Source organism: Podarcis bocagei, assembly GCF_964188305.1.
Source record: "Podarcis bocagei genome assembly, chromosome: 6".
NCBI classification, from domain to species: domain Eukaryota; kingdom Metazoa; phylum Chordata; class Lepidosauria; order Squamata; family Lacertidae; genus Podarcis; species Podarcis bocagei.
This window is the reverse complement of record NC_138130.1, coordinates 96,946,871-96,966,123: the sequence shown is the minus strand read 5'-3', so window position 1 is coordinate 96,966,123 and position 19,253 is coordinate 96,946,871. Positions and strand designations below refer to the sequence as shown.

The 19,253-nt window shown below is 45.5% G+C and overlaps 1 protein-coding gene across 9 annotated transcripts in view; it reads right to left on the bottom strand.

Annotated features, from left to right (window-relative positions):
• Positions 1-19,253, bottom strand: part of TENM4 (teneurin transmembrane protein 4) — a 1,513,375-nt gene that overhangs the window by 1,375,702 nt on the left and 118,420 nt on the right. For all 9 annotated transcript variants that reach the window (XM_081197251.1, XM_081197258.1, XM_081197259.1 and 6 more), the window contains exon 2: positions 11,657-11,700. The gene's annotated coding sequence lies outside the window, so the exon portion shown is untranslated. The remainder of the gene's footprint in view (positions 1-11,656; positions 11,701-19,253) is intronic.

Genomic DNA, 19,253 nt, shown 5'->3' with positions numbered 1-19,253 from the left:
CTAACCCAGAAATAGTACCTTGGGTTAAGAACTTTGCTTCAGGATAAGAACAGAAATCGTGCAGCGGCATCGCAGCAGCAGCAGGAGGCCCCACTAACTAAAGTGGTGCTTCAGGTTAAGAACAGTTTTAGGTTAAGAATGGACCTCCGGAACAAATTTAAGTTCTTAACCTGAGGTACCACTGTATGTCCAACTGTTCTTTGTCAACAACAAATTGTCACTGTTTTTGGTGTTGAATATATGCTACATGGTAATTTATGGACCTAATAGGTATCTCAAGCCATTTGCACATGTTGCCATGCAAGCATTCCATGCAGAATGTAGGCACCCTATATATAGAAAGGAGCAAACCAGTGATATTTTAGGGAGCAGGCTAGCAGGTGGGGCCCATGACTGACATCATAGGAGCCTACACAACACAAAACACTGTTGCTGGATGTAGGCTTTATTTCATTTGTTTTTATCTTATATTTTGGAAATGTACATCCAGGTTTTTTTCCTTTATTATTTTTTGGGGCCCCCAAGAGAGTGGGGCCCTAAGCTATAGCCTGTTTAGCTTATACGTAAATCCAGCACTGCATGCCATCACCAGAGGGAATCTGGCCCTCAGTTTGAAAATGGCTCCACTCCCCTATCACCTAGATAGCTCAGTTGGTTAGAGCTGGATAATGCCAAGGTTGCAGGTTTGATCCCCGTATGGGACAGCTGCATGTTCTTGCATTGCAGGGGGGTTGGGCATGACGGTCCTCAGGATCCCTTCCAACTCTTCAGTGTATGATTCCATTATTCCCCTGCTTCAGCTGAAGTTACTCAAATGGAAGTTGCAGGGCGCGCATGAAAACCAAGTGGTGAGAAATCACAAGTGAGGAGAATGCTGGTTCTGTTTGCATGCTTTCCATGGGCATCTGGTTGGCAACCATGAGAAACAGTTTACCTGAAGGAGCGTCTCCACCCCCATCGTTCTGCCTGGACGCTGAGGTCCAGCTCCAAGGGCCTTCTGGCAGTTCCCTCATTGCGAGAAGCAAAGCTACAGGGAAGGGAACCAGGCAGAGGGCCTGCCCTGTGGAACGCCCTCCCATCAGATGTCAAAGAGATAAACAACTACCTGACATTTAGAAGACATCTGAAGGCAGCCCTGTTCAGGGAAGTTTTTAATGTGTGACATTTTAGTGTATTTTTAATCTTTGTTGGAAGCCGCCCAGAGTGGAAACCCAGCCAGATGGGTGGGGTACAAATTATTATTATTATTATTATTATTATTATTATTATTATTATTATTATTATTATTAACAGGATGCTGGACTAGATGGGTCATTAACCAGATCCAGCAGAGCTCTATTTATGTTCTTATTTCAGACAGGACCACTGCACTTTTAGGAGCAAGCTATAAGTGCCCTCATCTATGGTCATGGCAGAAAGATCCTTTGCAGCCTCTGGAACAGCCTAGAACCTGCTGGAAATCAAAAAATTTCTAACATTATGGAAATAATTTTGCAAATACAGGTTGCATGTCCCCCCCCCATTTCCCAGCCAACCCTACCTCCCAGATATTGCAATTGTTTCTCAGCCCATTACAACCTGCAGGACTCAAGCAATTTCAAGTGGGTAATAGGGGTGGTCATCAGCCAAGCAAAAATCCAATTTGTATAGCCCTTCACTTTATCACACACCCCTCTTTGGGATACCAGCCTATGCAGCACCGATATGAGCCATCTATAATAAATGACTCAGAGAGAAGAGAGATTAATCATATTTGCAGTTGTTGGTTTCAGAAGGTGAGTCTTCTTGCGGGGTGAAGGGAAAAATTGCCTTGGTGCTACATATTGAGAAGTTTGCACACCTTAAGCCAAGGGTTGAAGCACTGAATATATTTTGGAAAATAACTTTGTTTTGTATTTTCATTCTGCATATTCTTCAAAGGATGTTTAGGAGGATGCACACATTTTTAGCAGAAATACATTGTGCTAGGGCTGCCATACACCCAAGATTTCCTGGACATTGCTGGCATTCGTCTGTCGGAAGCAGCATCCAGACAGAATTTCATGAAATCGGTAAAAATGTCTGGGAAAACTCTGGACACATAGAAGAGTTTAGGTTATGGTGACTTTGTTAAAAATAGCTCATAAACTTCAAAAAGGCTCAACTTTTTGTTTGGATTTTCACTTTTTGAAATATGGCAACCCTACATTATGCTCAGTTCTTATACAGTGGTACCTTGGGTTATGGGACGTGGGTGGCGCTGTGGGTTAAACCACAGAGCCTAGGACTTGTCAATCAGAAGGTTGGCGGTTCGAATCCCTGCGACGGGGTGAGCTCCCATTGCTCGGTCCCAGCTCCTGCCAACCTAGCTGTTCAAAAGCACGTCAAAGTGCAATTAGATAAATAGGTACCGCTCCGGCAAGAAGGTAAACAGCGTTTCCGTGCGCTGCTCTGAACTTTGCTTCAGGATGAGAACAGAAATCGTGCTCCAGTGGCGTGGTGGCAGCAGGTGGTGCTTCAGATTAAGAACAGTTTCAGGTTAAGAACAGACCTCCGGAACGAATTAAGTACTTAACCCGAGGTACTACTGTACATATTCTCCACTCCACCTGGGCAGTATTACACATTCCCCAACCAATGTGTTCTCATATCTTCTGATGTCACTTGGAAAATGCATACTGCATAAATGCATACTGCTTGGACATATCATCTCTCCGTCTCCTCTTTTCCAGGCTAAACATATCCAGTTCCTTCGACCATTCCTCATAAGGCTGAGTTTCCAGACCCTTGATCATCTTGGTTGCCCTCCTCTGCACACCTCCCAGCTTGTCAACATCCTTAAATTTTGGCGCCCAGAACTGGACACAGTATTCCAGGTATAGTTTGGCCAAGACAGAATAGAGTGGAACTATTACTTCCCTTGATCTGGACACTAGACTTCTGTTGACACAGCCTAGAACTGCATTAGCTTTTTTTTGCTGCTGCATCACACTGTGGACTCATAGATCTCTTTCACATGTACTGATGTGAAGCCAGGTGTCCTGCACCCTATGTTTGTGTACCTCATTATTCCTGCTTAAGTGCAGAACGTGGACTGCAAGAAGATCAAACCTATCCATTCTGAAGGAAATCAGCCCTGAGTGCTCACTGGAAGGACAGATCCTAAAGCTGAGGCTCCAATACTTTGGCCACCACATGAGAAGAGAAGACTCCCTGGAAAAGACCCTGCTGTTGGGAAAGATGGAGGGCACAAGGAGAAGGGGACAACAGAGGATGAGATGGTTGGACAGTGTTTTCGACGCTACCAGCATGAGTTTGACCAAACTATGGGAGGTAGTGAGGTAGTGGAAGACAGGAGTGCCTGGCGTGCTGTGGTCCATGGAGTCACAAAGAGTCGGACATGACTAAATGACTAAACAAGTGCAGAACCTTACATTTGTCCCTCTTTGAAATGAAAATGTGTTTTATTCATTTTAATTTGTAGTTTTAAATATTCTGAAGTTCAGGGGGAAATAACAAGCAGAGGCACTTTTTGGGACTTCAGGTAAGGGGTCTAGGAGGTTTACAGTGGCAGGGCCAGGCATTCACAGCAAGGCTTGTGGAACCTCCTGCAGGCTAATAGGCACCTGGAAATATTTATATATATGAAACTTCTACCATATGTGGTGGACATGGCACAAGGCAGAAAGCTAGTGGTCTATGATAATTGAGGTGATAAAATAAAATATATCAAATAATCTCTGATATTCTTCATCTGAGGCCTCTTCATCTGAGGGAGCTTTGGAGGGTCATGATAAGAGAAAAGGGCTTTTCAGTTGTGGCTCCCTACTGGTAGTTACAAAGGATTTCTGGCTCCCAATTCTTTAACAACAGGAACAACAAAATGACTCTCCTCCTTACATACACGTACTACTAAAATGAAGAAAGCTGGGGGAAGGCATACTCAGAAGCGACTTTTTCATTTGGAAGGGCTGTGAATTCAAAACAAATCCCTGTGGTTAATAATTCTTTGGCACTAGGCTCTCTGCTTGATGGACCTCAGAGTTTTAAGAGACAAACAAGGAACATCTTAGAAGTCCAATGCTGCCCCAACATTGCTGTACCTAGGGGATTTTGTGGGGAGTGGGGGCAATGCCAGCCAGGCTACCATAGAGGAGTGCTGGCCAAAACAGTTTAAGAAAAGTCTCCCTTCCAAAAACAATATATTTCACCATGCCTGCAATTTCTGAAATGCCTCCCTGTCCCCACCCCCACTGCCTATCTTCCACCTAAGAATGGGCTGGCGAATTTTGCAACAGCCATGAACAACCATAAGTTAGAGAGACAAGTCTCAGCCTCAAGCCCCATATTTCTTGATTCAAAACCCAGAATCCCTGACGACATCTTTCATCTTCCATTCGATTTACTTGTCACTTGGTCATCAACAGCAAGCATCCTCATCCGTTCCCGGTCCTCAGTTTTCGCAACTCTAGTTCAGACATTATGTCTGTGGCGCGATCCTGCTTTTTAAACATACTATACCACAATTTTAGTGCTGCTATTTTCATTGAAGGGAGCAACCTGCAATCAAATGCAGCAGGTTTTGCTTTCATTTGTCAATCCCTTTTGTGAAAAAAGACAGGGGGGGAGTGCTGTGCTTCCTGCAACCTAGCAACACAACTTACAGTTTTAAATAAAGGTAAAGGTACCCCTGCCCAGACAGGCCAGTCGTGACCAACTCTAGGGTTGTGCGCTCATCTCACTTAAGAGGCCGGGAGCCGGCGCCGTCCTAAGACACTTCCGGGTCACGTGGCCAGCGTGACGAAGCTGCACTGGTGAGCCAGCACCAGTGCCGCACACGGAAACACCATTTACCTTCCCGCTATAAAGTGGTACCTATTTATCTATTTGCACTTAGGGGTGCTTTTGAACTGCTAGGTGGGCAGGAGCTGGGACCGAACAATGGGAGCTCACCTCGCCACGGGGATTCGAACTGCCGACCTTACGATCGGCAAGTCCTAGGCACTGAGGTTTTACCCACAGCGCCACCCGTGTCTCCCACAGTTTTAAATACCTGGCAACAAAACAAAATGAAGTTCATTTGGACCTGCATTTCATTAACACACCACATAACTTAATGCAATCAAACACAGGTCCATAGCTTCAGGTTGTGCAGGTCCTTATATGGAGCAAAATATGATATAAGAAAATAGTTGTTGGGATGCAGCCAAGGAATCGGGAGCAATTGGCAGGCCCCCAGCAGGCCCCAGCCGGTGTGCCAGGTGATCTCCAGTTCTTGGATCAGCATGAAACTGTGACCCTAGCTTCAGAAGCCTTCAGAAGCTGGGCACAGACACTCAGCAGAGTAAATAACACTGCACAACAGAAGTGGCAGGGAGAGGCTGCATTGAGCATATTTACAAGCAGTTTTTTCAGCATCAGGACAAAAGGAAAAACATGTCTTCTCCCCTTCATGTCCAAAGCAAGCAGCATAAGCAAACGCTATACACAAACAGAAGTTGCCAGCAAGCTGTGCTGGAGTGTAAACAGACATGTGACACACACAACAGTCTCATGCCTGTCCCTTAAGGTGGAATGGAATATTCTAACACTTCCCTAAGCTAGGCAGAAGCTTCCTGGACTTTGGAAAGGAGGTGCTGGGGGAACATTTAGGGGACTAGCCCAGCCCCCCTAGTCCACTGACCGCACCCCACTGTCGCCCATGGTCACTGCCTGGGAAGTGTGAAGCCACCTGTGCCTCTTCAGGTATTAGCAGAGGAGGATGAAGCAGGACCCTTAAGGAGGAGGAGGCAGGGAGCACCATTTTCTGTTTTGCCTCATGTGGCAAAATGCCTTGGGCTGACCCTGGCCAGGCACGATGGGAGTTGTAGTCTATCCATGTCTGGGTAGTCTATCCACAAAGGGTTTTCCAGCAGCTCTGGGGTGTTTGATTTGGTTATGAGGAATGGCGGAGGAGAAATTGGGGCAGAATAGTATTCTTTTTGTACTTCACTGGCATGGCCTCTTGTACAAAATGGTCGGCGGCGTTGTGCTACGGAAAAGGCTCCCGTTTTGCTTGTCGTGGAAAAGCGGCGGTAGTTCAGCAGCCCCTGAGCTCTTTGCAGGGCCCATTCAGCCACCCAAACTCCTGCATTTGGGCATAGAGATAAGAACAGAAGGAGATCCTGCTGGATCACACCAATGGCTCATCTAGTGCTATGTCCTGTTCTCACCGTGGCCATCCAGATTCCTGGGGGAAATCAGCAAGTGGGATTTGAGCAAAATACCTTCCTCCCTTCCTGTGATTTCCAGCAGCTGGTATTCAGAAGCATCGCTGCTTCTAACTGTGGAGGCAGAGCCATCAATAGTACTCATCCATAGCCCTCCCTTCCATGAATGTGTCTAATCCTCTTTTAAAGTCATCCAATTTGGTAATCATCACTGCCCCCTGCAGAGGTGAGTTCCATAGTTTACCTGAGTGCTGTGTGAAGAAGCACTTTCTTTTATCTGTCCTGAATTTTCTAACATACAACTACAGGGAAGCTTCACTATACAGTGGTACTTTGGGTCTCGAACTTAATCCGTTCTGGGAGTCTGTTCAACTCCCGAACCAAAAATTTTCTAACATACAACTACAGGGAAGCTTCACTATACAGTGGTACTTTGGGTCTCGAACTTAATCCGTTCTGGGAGTCCGTTCAACTCCCGAACCATTCAAAAACCAAGGTGCGGCTTCCGATCGGCTGCAGGAGCAAACAGGAACGCAGCGTTCGGGAGCCGATTCCTTCAACAACTAAGCCTTTCGGGAACCAAGGTACCACTGTATTTACAATATTATACAGTAGTACCTCAGGTTACAGATGCTTCAGGTTACAGACTCTGCTAACCCAGAAATAGTACCTAGGGTTAAGAACTTTGCTTCAGGGTGAGAACAGAAATCGCGCAGCGGCAGCAAGATGCCCCATTAGCTAAACTTTTACCTTCGGTTAAGAACAGTTTCAGGTTAAGAACAGACTTCCAGAATGAATTAAGCCGAGGTACCACTGTATACCAGTACTTCCTATGTTCCAGGAATGTTTTGCTACACAGAACTGGGGAACCTCTGGCCCAGGGGTCAGCTGGGGTCCCCAGTCCCCATGATCTGGCCTTTGATATTCTTTCTAGGGCACACCCCTCAGCAGACTGAACATTTGAAGGCTACTGAATTGGTTACTGCAGCTCTTCCGCATGAAGTCCTCAGTCACCTGGTGTTAAAAACTGAGTCTAGTTCTGTCCTATGCAGGCAGTGGCAGGTGGCAGGGCAGAGTGGGGAGTAGCCAGCGTTTTTCACCTGGCTGCCCAATGCAGAGGTCACTTCTGGTGATTGAATACATAACGGGCAGGTGGCAAGAAGGCCAGTATGGTGCGGGTGCGATGGCGGGAACAGTGCAGTGGCTCCGTCATTGCACCCCCACTCTACTGACCTCCTTATTGCTTCACCATACCTCCTCTCTCCCTTTCAGTCACCAGTAGTGACCTCCATGTTGCAAAGCCAGGCGAGCAACATTGCCCAAGTCACGGCATGCCTGTCAACTGTTCTGAAAAAACAGGGACACCCCACTTTTTTCATGCGAGAGTATGGACAGTACATTTTGGGTGCCTTGCTTTTTCATAATTTCAAACTGAGATCTTGCCCACCCCCCCCCAAAAAAAGTGTTGTTTTTTTGTTACGCGATCACACGTGGCACCCCCCAAATGTGCATCTTGGGGAGTCGTGCCCCCAAAGTGCCTTATCTGGGTTTGCAATCTTGTGCAGCACCCCAAAGGATGCATTTTGGGGTGCCAGGTCCGACAACTGTTTTTTTCCAGGTCTGCAATCTCACACGGAATCACAAGCCCCGTGTGGGATTTCAGACCTGGAAGATGGTGTTCTGAATTGGGACCACGTTGTGTTGAAGGGTGCGACACTGCACACCACTGTTTGCAAGTAAATGCAGGCTAGAGAGAAAGGAACCACTCAGTTTGTAAAAGCTCCATTATAGGCCACCTTCTCCACAATCTCCTCCTTCTTATTTAACACTCCCAGAACTCTTCTGCCACCCAAGAATCCGACCACTTATCCGCCACTAGAGACTTCTTCCAGGGTGTATTAGTAAGGGGTATACTGCTGCATTTAATATTGCAATTCCCACCCCAAAAAACTTACTCATAGTAGGACCAGATCTTTTGGAAAACACCAGACTTGAGGATAACTAGGAATAGCTACAATGAAACTGGTTGGGGGTTTTTTTTCCAGATGCTGTTCCTATTGAGAGCAGTAGCTCATCTCATCTGGATACTTGATACATCAGGGTGCATTGTTTTATACACACAACCATCAGCTTTGTTTATGAAGCACAAAGCACACACCAGCAGTTCCTTCCAACAGTGTAATGATTGAATTCTTAATTATTTACATGTTGTGGCTGACCCAGTTATTCAGGTACAGGAACGAGAGGGAGATAGCAGGCGTTGATAGCTCAGATCAGATTTGTCAGTCGGTATGAGTACAACCAATTAACAAAGGAAATTAGTACATTCTAAATTGAAGTGAGAGGAAAGCAGGACCTTTTTGTAAACATGTTCAACAGCAGCGAAAAGCACCATTCCATCGACTAATTTTTCACTGATTATTTAAAAGGAGGTGAAAGTATCCAGGGAGCCTCATCCTTGCTTGGAACTACATTTGCTGCCAGTGATCTTATCATCCAGACCAAGGCGATTGGCTGTCTAAAGTTGTGACATCATCACATTCACCACGGGATTATGCGAAGAGGAGGAAACTTACAGTGATGAGACAAAAATTGGAGCATTCCATTTTTTTTCTGTTGCTTTCAAGAATGCCTGTTGACAGTAAGTAGAAGACTCAGACTAAAGTCCTGTCTTTCCAACGCAAAACCTACTCGCATCAATGGCAAAACTACAATTCCCATCATTTCCTTGGAGAATGCAGGGTGTGAGCATGCCCAGAAGCTTTCAAATGTCGGTAGCTAAAAACTGGAAAGAGATCAATCTTGGCTCCTTTGGGCCCACGCAGCTGAAGTTTTTTGCTCCTCACCTTTCACGATTTGCAAGTTTAGGAAAGTGTGGGGAAGTCAGAGAAAAGCGACAAAACAAAGAATTGATGATCTTGGAATAATTTCCCCGGGGTGGGTTGGAAAAACCTAGGCTATTCTGAACTGAGACAGGAGGGTTTCACACAACACTACTTCGTTTATATTAGCTAGCTAAGAAGTTGTTTTTTAAGCTATCATCTCTTCTGTTTTTTTTGGTCTTTTTTATTTTAGATACCTTGTTCATTATCTAGAGGATGAAATTCTATGCTTTTTATTATGGCCACAGATGAGCATAAATGCAATGAAAAAAAGCATTATTCAATAAATTCAAACTTATTCTTACTGCATTTGTAACCCCCTCCCCCAGCAGTCTCAATCTGACACCTGTTAAACTCCCAGTTAACAGATTCAGGTATTTCCTTAAATCCATCAAACATTTTAATCAATTTTTTTGAAGGCGGATAATAAAATAAAAACTGAATTTGACAGACTCGCCTTCTGCTGTTTCACCAGAATATAAACAAACAGGGAGCAAAAGGAATACTATGAAATCTTCCTTGTAGCAGTACAGTAAAACACTGAACCCAGCTAATGTTAAAGCATGCCTATATTTATAAAGATTTAGCACTTCTAAATATTTTGCTTTAATCCCCTAACTGGGATTCACACCCACAAAGAACAGGGAACAGTTTTTCATTGCAAGAGATCATGTATTTTCAAGGTTTAAATCCCCATTCCTTTGTCCAAAGGTAAAATGTTAGCCTGATTAGTTCCCATCATTATCAAAACCTCAGGGGGGACACCCACAGTGTATATCTTGTTCTAAGGCAGTTTTGATCCATGAAGAAACAAAAGTATCATTACTTATGTTTATTCCATCATTATAATCACATTAAATCATTATTATATAATCCCATTTGGACAGAGTCTGTTTTTAATGTATTTTATGCAGCACCTAGTGTGTGTTTTATGTACTCCACAAATAATGGCAATTAAAACTATTACTACATCCGTCTGACAACCAAACGATCAAGAATTATCCCCCCCCCAAAAAAAAAAATTCTCTATAAAAATCTCAGTAGCATAACCATCACCGAAGTTGCCCAGGAACAACTGTTAAAACAGGGCAGGAAATTCTTGATATCTAAAGCAGGGGAGAGAACATGTGACCCTTCAGATGCTACTACAACTCCCATAATCTCTGATCATTTAACAGGGTGACTGGGGCTGATGGGACCTGGAGTCTATTAACTGGAGGTCCAGAGGTTTCTCACCACTGATCTAAAGATTCGGTACACGAGCATCATTTAACTGGGCCCAGTGCAAACTTCCTACAAGTGACTTCATCCTCAAAATCCCTTTGCTGCTTTGAAAAAATATGGAAGCCCAACTGGCGTCCTTTAGGTACATAGTATGACGTCACCACTCTCAACACCAAGTAAGTCTGTAAACATGCCCTGCTCTAGTGGGGATCCCATAACCCCATTGCTTAGCTGCACACAGTTGCTTCACAAGTGACCCATCGTGTATTGCGTATCTGACAGGCCAGTTGAACTGTGGTGCATGTTTAACACACAACTGGCTTCTGGATGTACTGTGATGAGGTTGCACCTTACAGTAAGAATAAGCTTCCACTCCTGGGAATGCAAAGTATTCAAAGGCATTTGAGATAGCTATACAACATAATCATGGGACATCTTTAGAGCAGACCTAGACACATCAAGCTGAACACCACCACCTGTGGCCCTCCAGATGGAGTTGGGATCCACAAATCTCCGTCATCATTGGCCAGTGATCAAGGATGATGGGAGTTGTAGTTCAGTAATATATGGAGAGCCAGTGGTAGAGGAAGGGGGGTGTAGACCACCCCAGGTGTCATCACTGAGGAGGGTGACAAAAATATGAGTTTTTTAAAAAAATAGGGCTCATGGAACTTTTTAGTTAAGTCAGCAAATGTAACGAAATGTGGCTGGCACTGGGCGCCACGCCGCGGGGGCTGGTACTTACTGCGAGGCCTGCAGCATGCCCAAGCCACGTGTCTCTCCTGGGAGTGACATGGTAGCTTGGGCACTTGCAGGCTCCGTACTGCCTGAAATGGCAGCATGGGGCTTGCATCTGCCCACAGCCTCTCCCTCAGCCACCCTACAGCTGAGGGGAAGGCAGTGGAGAGGCTCCACGCAGCTTGCCCTGCCCCCATGGGTAGCTTGCCCCATCCCCAGCTGCAGGATATGTGAGTCGCACCGAGAACCCGAGCAGCTAGCTACGCCACTGTGGAGAGCCAGATGTTCCCCAGCCCTAATCTGCAACATCCCTTGGGTTCTTGATAAATCTCTTGCTGCAGCCACTGCCTGAGACTCAAAAAACAGAATAGGACCACCATACACAACTCCACACACAACTGGTGGGCTAAACCCAGTGTGGTCAGTGACAAATTGCTCAGGCCTTCTTTAGAGGAGCTTTCCAAAATCCCACCAAGACATATGCCACCTTTATCAAAATCCGAATGTTCAGTAGAAGACAACATGCAAAGCAAGCCATTCAGTCCGAATCAGAGATGTTTTCACATAATTTGTCAAAAAGCAATCCAGCAAGAATAAACCAACATCTAACCATGTGTGACTTACCAGGCTGTCATGGAAATGTCCATTCGCATCCCATTTACTGAAGTCTGTGGAAAGAGAAGACATAAGGGAGGGAGATTATTCAATGGGCAAGCAATGGGGGAACTGTGACTGGCCAAGTGACCTTACTGGCCAAGAGAAATTAGCAGTTTGATTTAATCTACAGATGACCCAAAATCAGGGACTGAGCTTTGCAAATATGTTTCCACGCTTTGAAAAGCAGCCCTCATTTTTGCTGATTTTTCTTCTTCCAGGGGGAGGTCTTCAAAGGGGTTTGAACTTGTTCACACACAGGAAATGGATCTCTGTTGGCTCAAAAGGAGCAGTGCTCCCTTTTGGAATTTGGAAAACCAGGGGTGTCGGATGTGTGCGCATTTCGATGCACACATCCAAACAGGGCTGTCTTAAACATATCCGGCGACGTGACGCAAAGCTCCCTCCGATGCCCTCCTCCCATTTCCCAGAGTTGTCGACCTTTTTTTTTAGGGAGGACAACACTGCTGGCAGGGCTGGAGGAGGCGGGCAGCGGCTGGAGGGTGGCTGCTCCAGCAGGGAAGATGCAGAGGCTAGCTGCAGTGCCTCCTGGCTCAGCTGACCACTTCATGCTGCAGTGGCCACGGCAGACGGAGGCTCTGGGCGCGGTGCTGCTTTGGCGAAGGCGGCAAAGGGAGTCCATTCTCCGCCTCTTCCCTGGCGCCCTCCAGAACTTGACGCCCTGGTGCCCCACGTCACTAGCCTCTATGGGTAGGACGCCCCTGCATCCAAATACAGTGGTACCTCGGGTTAAGTACTTAATTCGTTCTGGAGGTCTGTTCTTAACCTGAAACTCTTCTTAACCTGAGGTACCACTTTAGCTAATGGGGCCTCCCGCTGCTGCCACATGATTTCTGTTCTCATCCTGAAGCAAAGTTCTTAACCCGAGGTACTATTTCTGGGTTAGCGGAATCTGTAACCTGAAGTGTCTGTAACCCGAAGCGTCTGTAACCCGAGGTACCACTGTGCACATATGAAGGCACAAACAAATGGTGCAGAAACTGACCCCTGCTTTACTAAGGCCTCCTGATGGTGTTGTTTTCTGACATTGGAATCATACCTTGACCCTTGGCCATGCTGTCTGAGGCAGATGGGAGTAGGAATCCAACAACATCACGAAGGGACCACATTGGCTACCACTGGGATTTTTTAATTGGCTACCCCAATGGTACAAAGGAAGAAAGCAGAGTATCGCTTGGTTGCCTTGGCAACGTGGGGCACATCCCTTCTCTCCTCCAGTGATAACATTCCCAGCATGCTCCCAATTCACCCTTTCCTCATTTGCAGCCTTGTCTTTAATTTAAACCAGGACTACGAAGATTCCAGCCAAAAGCCGAGCTTGCAGTTAGCAGTTTAAAACCTGGCAACCGGTTTAAGTCCTGCTTTCTAGTATGAAGCTCCCTAGTAGAACCAATCTTAGCAGAGCTGGCATTGGGTGCCCAAAATAAAGGATGCTGAATGCTAGTGTTCAAGGGGAACCGTTGGAAATGTGTTCTGTGGCTCCTGGTTATTTCCTTGACAGGTGTGATGTTACTTGCCCCACACCTGACTTCACATGACCCCAGCAGTCATATGCCCTAGGTGAAGTTATTCAGTAGCTGAATGTGTTTTTACTATGTTAAACTGCAGCAGCGAGTCAATGAAACCTTTCAGATGTTGCCACTCTGCCCAACCAAATGCCCATGTTAAGCCTCAGCAGGCTGGCTATTCTACCAGAAAACTTGCCTGGCTTTTCCGAATTGCAAAGGCAACAGTGTTTAAACAGTTGTCCGCACAGTACACAGTCTTTACAAATATAGGTAGAGCTGGTATTCAGAAACATTGCTTCCTCCACCTTTCAATATTTAGTGTGCCAGAGGCCAGGATAGGTCCCAATTGCTCCACCTGCATTAAGCTACCGATCGTCTTTGCGATATTTCCCTGTGAGGTTAGGCCACAGTGTCTGTTCCTTGCAAATGCAAAAGAAAAATAAGCTTCTTTTAAAGCCTATTATTTCTGAGCATACAGTACTAAAGGAGAGAGAATATGAAGTATTTTATAGACGTGGTTTAAGCAGATTCAGGAAGACCATTATGGGTATATTAAAGAGCAAGCGGAGAAGAATTTGGCACTATGTGGAATTTAATCCCAGCTGCATTTCGCCTTAATACCACTCCACACGGCAGTCCTATCCTCTGCTAAAAAAGGCTTAAATACCTTTTACTGGGGGGCGAGAAAGCCCACTTCCAGCTACTTTATGAGCACATAATAGCAGGCAATATTCTGATCCACATTATTCATTTGCAAACACCGCTAAACCTGACAGGATTGTATGCTATTGTTTTCCCCCCACAGAAGGGCAGTGAAGGGTCGTCTCTCACTGCACTGAAATGGAGATTTAAAGCGCTGTTGCTCAGCGGGTCTACAGAGTGACTCCCACTGACTCCAGGGGCATGTGATGCTTTTCCCATTGTGAAACCTAAGCAGGCCCTTCATCCAGGTCTATGGCCACATTCACAGCATACAGTGAAAATGTTACGATAGCACTTTAAACTCTCCTGGCTTCCCCCAAAGCAGGGGGAGACTGCAGTTTGTCAAAGGGGCTGAGAGATGTTAGGAGACTCTCCTGGTGGTGGACTTGGGGCTTTAACATATGGTTACCAGATTTCTTTCAGTGAATCCAGAGACAAATAGATAAATAAATACTACACGTTCAGGATGTTGATACTGCAGCGATGGCAATGGCAGAGGGGTGGCCACTGCCTTGACCTCAACCGCCATGTTTCCCCTTCCTCTGAGGCTTCTATCTCCTTTCTCCATGAGCCTGGGCCACCTCTGAGTTGTTGGTTCTTTGGTGGTGGTGGTGGTGGGGAAGCGGTGTGCAGTGGGTCAGGCATGGAAGGTGGAGAAGGAGGGCCGAGAGTGACAGTGGCAGCAAGGCTTGGGCAGTGTGATGTCTCCCTTCCCATTGGAGCAGCCCCAATCCCATTCCTACTTGTGTGCAAGCAGGAGGGGGTGGGGATCCCTCAGCTGGGAAGGGTGGCTTCCCATTGCCTAACTGAGAGATCCCTGCCCTCTCCTGCTTGCATGCAAGCTCTGATAGGCAACGTGAAGCCCCCTTCACAGCTTAGTTGCTGGGGTCAAGGAAGGTGGAGGCAGCCCGGAAGCTGCATCTTACAGCCCCTGCACCACCATCATATGGGGACTTCTGAGCAGCTCCGGAAGCCAGCCAGAGCCAGCTGCTCCAGGCTGCGGAGACTGCCGCTGCTGCATTTCCCAGGGACATTAGATGAAATCTGAAGACATTTTGAGGATGAAATTTGTCCAGGGACTTATACGCAAATCCGGGGACTGTCCCCAGGAAACGGGGACATCTGGTAACCCTACTTGAACATTTCAGTGGGTGATCCTCACTCAGCCATGAAGTTTACTGGGTGACCTTGGCCAGTCACTGTCTCTCAGCCTAGCCTACCTAGCGGGGATGTTCTGTGGATTAGCTAGGGAAGGTGAGACCCATGTACACTGCCTTGACCTCCTTGGAAGAAAAAGGTGGCATATTAATGGAAGAAATAAAATAATAAATGAAAACAGATTTAAGAAATACAGAAACACAACAATAAAGCAAATATGGGGAGGGGGAAATATTATTGTCCAGATTCCACCAAGCCAAAGTGACTGAAAGGACCACTACTTTAACATGTGTGATGCTGCTTTGTACTGGCGTGAGACTCCAGGACCATTTAACCCACTGTTATCTCTCTGGGGTTTTCCCACCTATAATTTTTATTAAATTTCCTGTTATACATTTTAGAATATTCATTCAAACAACCTTAAAATATCAATGACCTCCCTTCTTCTCTTTCCACGGTTCATTTGCAAAACATAAAATCCCTGCATATTTTATATAAACTAAACCATTCAGTATTCCATTATTACATCCATCAAAACTTATTTACACTGTTGAATTTATCTTAATGCTGCCCACGTTTTCAAATAATCACAATTTTCCTCTCTCTCTCTCTCTCTCTCTCTCTCTATATATATATATATATATATTCAATAAACATTTTCCAATCTTCTTTAAACATATGTTTTTCTTGTTCTCTTATTCTGTGTGTTAGGTCCAAAAACTGCACATATTCCATCAGTTTAAGTTGCCATTCTTCTTTGGTTGGGACCTTGCTCATTTTCCATTTTGGGGCTAACAAAACACAGGCCGCAGTAGTGGCATACATAAATAACCTTTTTTGACACCTGGGAATTTCCGCACGAATTATCCCCAACAAAAAGGACCCTGGTTGTTGATTTTTGGAAAAGTACATTTAAACAATTTTTATAGCAATACTCTTTTACAGGTCCACCACATATGATAGAAGGTACCCTCGGTCTCATTGCATCTCCAACACTTATCTTATTCAGTCTTATACATCCTTAGCAAGTCTACTGATAGCAACTCTCTAAGGTTTCAGACCAAGCTCACTCAGAGCTCTGCTACTCAATATCCTTAACTGGTGACGCTGAAGATTAAACCTGAGTACTTCAGTGTACAAAGCGTGCTCTCTTCTACTGAGCTATGGACCTCCTCTGCCACATTGATTGATAGGGCAAGTTTAATACAAAACAAAAGGAAAACCATGTTGTAAGATCTTCCGCTCCCATTCATCAAACGACGAAATGGCACGACCTGGATTTGTTCAGCGTATTTTTCATTGTAACGGCATTTTAAGCAACAGGTTAGCAAATGGCTTTTTGGAGTAGTCCTTGTTGCAAAGGATGCTGACACTTTTCTATAGAGACACTTGGGTGGGAGGCGGGAGAATACCCCTGCATATGATTGCCTATTTCTTTATTTTAGGGAAATTCCCATCATTATGCCAGATTGTGTATAATAATAATAATAATAATAATAATAATAATAATAATAATAATAATAATAATTTATTTCTACCCCGCCCATCTGGCTGGGTTTCCCAATCCACTCTGGACGGCTTTCAACTGAACAGAATAAAACTTCAAACATTAAAAACTTCCCTAAACAGGGCTGCCTTCGGATGTCTTCTAAAAGTCAGATAGTTGTTTATTTCGTTGGCATCTGGTGGGAGGGCGTTCCAAAGGGCAGGCGCCACTACCGAGAAGGCCCTCTGCCTGGTTTCCTGTAACCTCACTTCTCACAATGAGGGAACCGCCAGAAGGCCCTCGGAGCTGGACCTCAGTGCATGAGCACAGGAAAGTCTTGCTGGACTATATTCGTAGAACTGACTTTGGGCCAATATCCATTCCTCAGTCTAATCTACCTCACAGGGTTGGTTTGAGGATAAAATGGGGAGGGTGGGCTTACATGGACCGTCTTGAGCTCCTTAGAGGCAAGGTCAGGTATCGATGTAGGTAAAAGGTAAAGGACCCCTGACAGTTAAGTTGCAGATGACTCTGGGGTTGCGGCGTTCATCTCGCTTTACAGGCTGAGGGAGCCGGTGTTTGTCCACACACAGTTTTCTGGGTCATGTGGCCAGCAGGACTAAACCGCTACTGGCAAACCAGAGCAGCACACAGAAACATTGTTTACCTTCCCACCAGAGTGGTACCTATTTATCTACTTGCACTTAACATGCTTTCGAACTGCTAGGTTGGAAGGCAGGGACCGAGCAACAGGAGCTCACCCCGTTGCAAGGATTTGAACCGCCATCTTCTGATCGGTAAGCCCAAGAGGCTCAGTGGTTTAGAGCACAGCGCCACCCACGTCCCTATCAATGTAAGTAAGCAATTAATTATTTTTAGATAGACAGATGACAGACGAACAGATGAAGCTTGAATCCAACTCAGAACAGACCCACTGAAATCAAGTCTACTCTGAGAAAGGCTTAGTTAGATACAACACATACACTACCAGCCATAGATAAACAGATCTATTCCATACCCTTATAAACTGTCTCATATTAATCCTTCATTTCATAATAGGGGCAGCAATATTGGTCCCAAATCTCTTTTATTTTTATTTGTGGCAATTTTAATCAATCTCAGTATCTATAGATGCATCTCAGGTTCGCATGCCTTCCAATAAGCCATTCATTTTGTTTTCCTTTCACCAAAACCATTATCAGAGCACATCATTAGGTGATCTTTTTAATATGTATTAAAAAAAAAGTCACCGCAATTCAATAAAACTTACATTAGCTGGAGTTTCAGGAACATTAGTCTAATGTGCTTTAAAAGATCACCTTCTCAGAATGCTATAATAAGTTTGTGTGAAAAGCAGAAAGCATGTAATATGTAATAAAATCTGGCCTTTAATGAACCATTGTGGCACGGAGGCTGGTGGTATCATTCAGCAGAAAGTGTCCTTTTAATTAATGAATAAAGAAGCCAAGGGGATATTTTAAAGTGACCTCAATTGTATTGACCCCTGGTTGGCAGCTGGGTTGGCTAGCGGGCCAACTGAAACCCAATCACTGGATAGACAGGCCATAGGCAAGGGAACACCCTTCTGTGGTTGACCCTTTCCTGATATTGCTTACTTTCACCCAGAGTTAACTATATCTCTTAGCTAAAGCTGGGATCTTAAAGGTTTTGCCATTATTGCCACCATGGTGAGAGCAATAATACCCTTGTTCAGGTGATTTGGGGGTCTTTCCTGAGCTCAGTTCTGCCCATAGGTTGACTGTCCGTTGGTAATCCTTGCTGTAACTTCTCTCCTTTAAGAAACAACCACGGACACCTGATTTATGTTTCACAAGACACCGAAGTGGAAATGACCTTGATGTAATGCACTATAAACAGTAAAGGCTTGCAGCTAATTAAAAACAAGCTTCTATGATTATCCAATCCACATGCAAAGCCGGCAGAATTCTCTGAAGTGGTAATTGGCAGTCTAAATTTAATAATCTTACCTAGATTTATGAAGCACTGGCTGTCACCAAGAGTTACAATGCTTGCACTCAGCAAATGCTGGGATATAGTCGTGTGACAGTTAATATGGCAGATACGGAGCTAAATTCTGCTTTTTAGGGCGTGATCACACATGCACCTAGATCAATGAGCATGCTACCCAATGTGCCAAGGGAAAGATGATGCCATCTAGGGCATTTTTACAGTGATAGCACAGACGCATCTCTTTGCAAAATCCTTTCGAGCTATGCAGGGCCATCTTAACCATAGGCGCCAGGTGCCGGGCTCTCAGGGATGCCAGGCCGGGGTGCGAGAGTTGGAGTTTGGGGAAGAGCCCACCCGTCGGTTGGACCACCACGACGGTCTTGCTGTTGGTGGCTCTGTGCCATGAGTTCAGGGGCAAGCGAGCCAGCAAGGCGCTGAGGTAGCTGGCTGGCTCCACCCTCATGTGCACCTGGGATTGGCGTAGGGCCATGGAGAGGCCCACCGAGCGCACACAGCTTACACCACAAGGCACTTGGCTTTGCTCAGTAGCTGATGCTGACACTTTGGACTGGCTTGTTGCGCTGGGCTCCTTGTCTTTCCTGTTTTCTTTTCCTGAGCGGAGATAAGTGTGGTGTCAGCTTCCTAAAAAAAGGTTGACAACTCTGGGGAACCTTTCCTTTAAAAAGGTCAGCAACTTTGGGCTCCCCACGGGGAGGCTTGC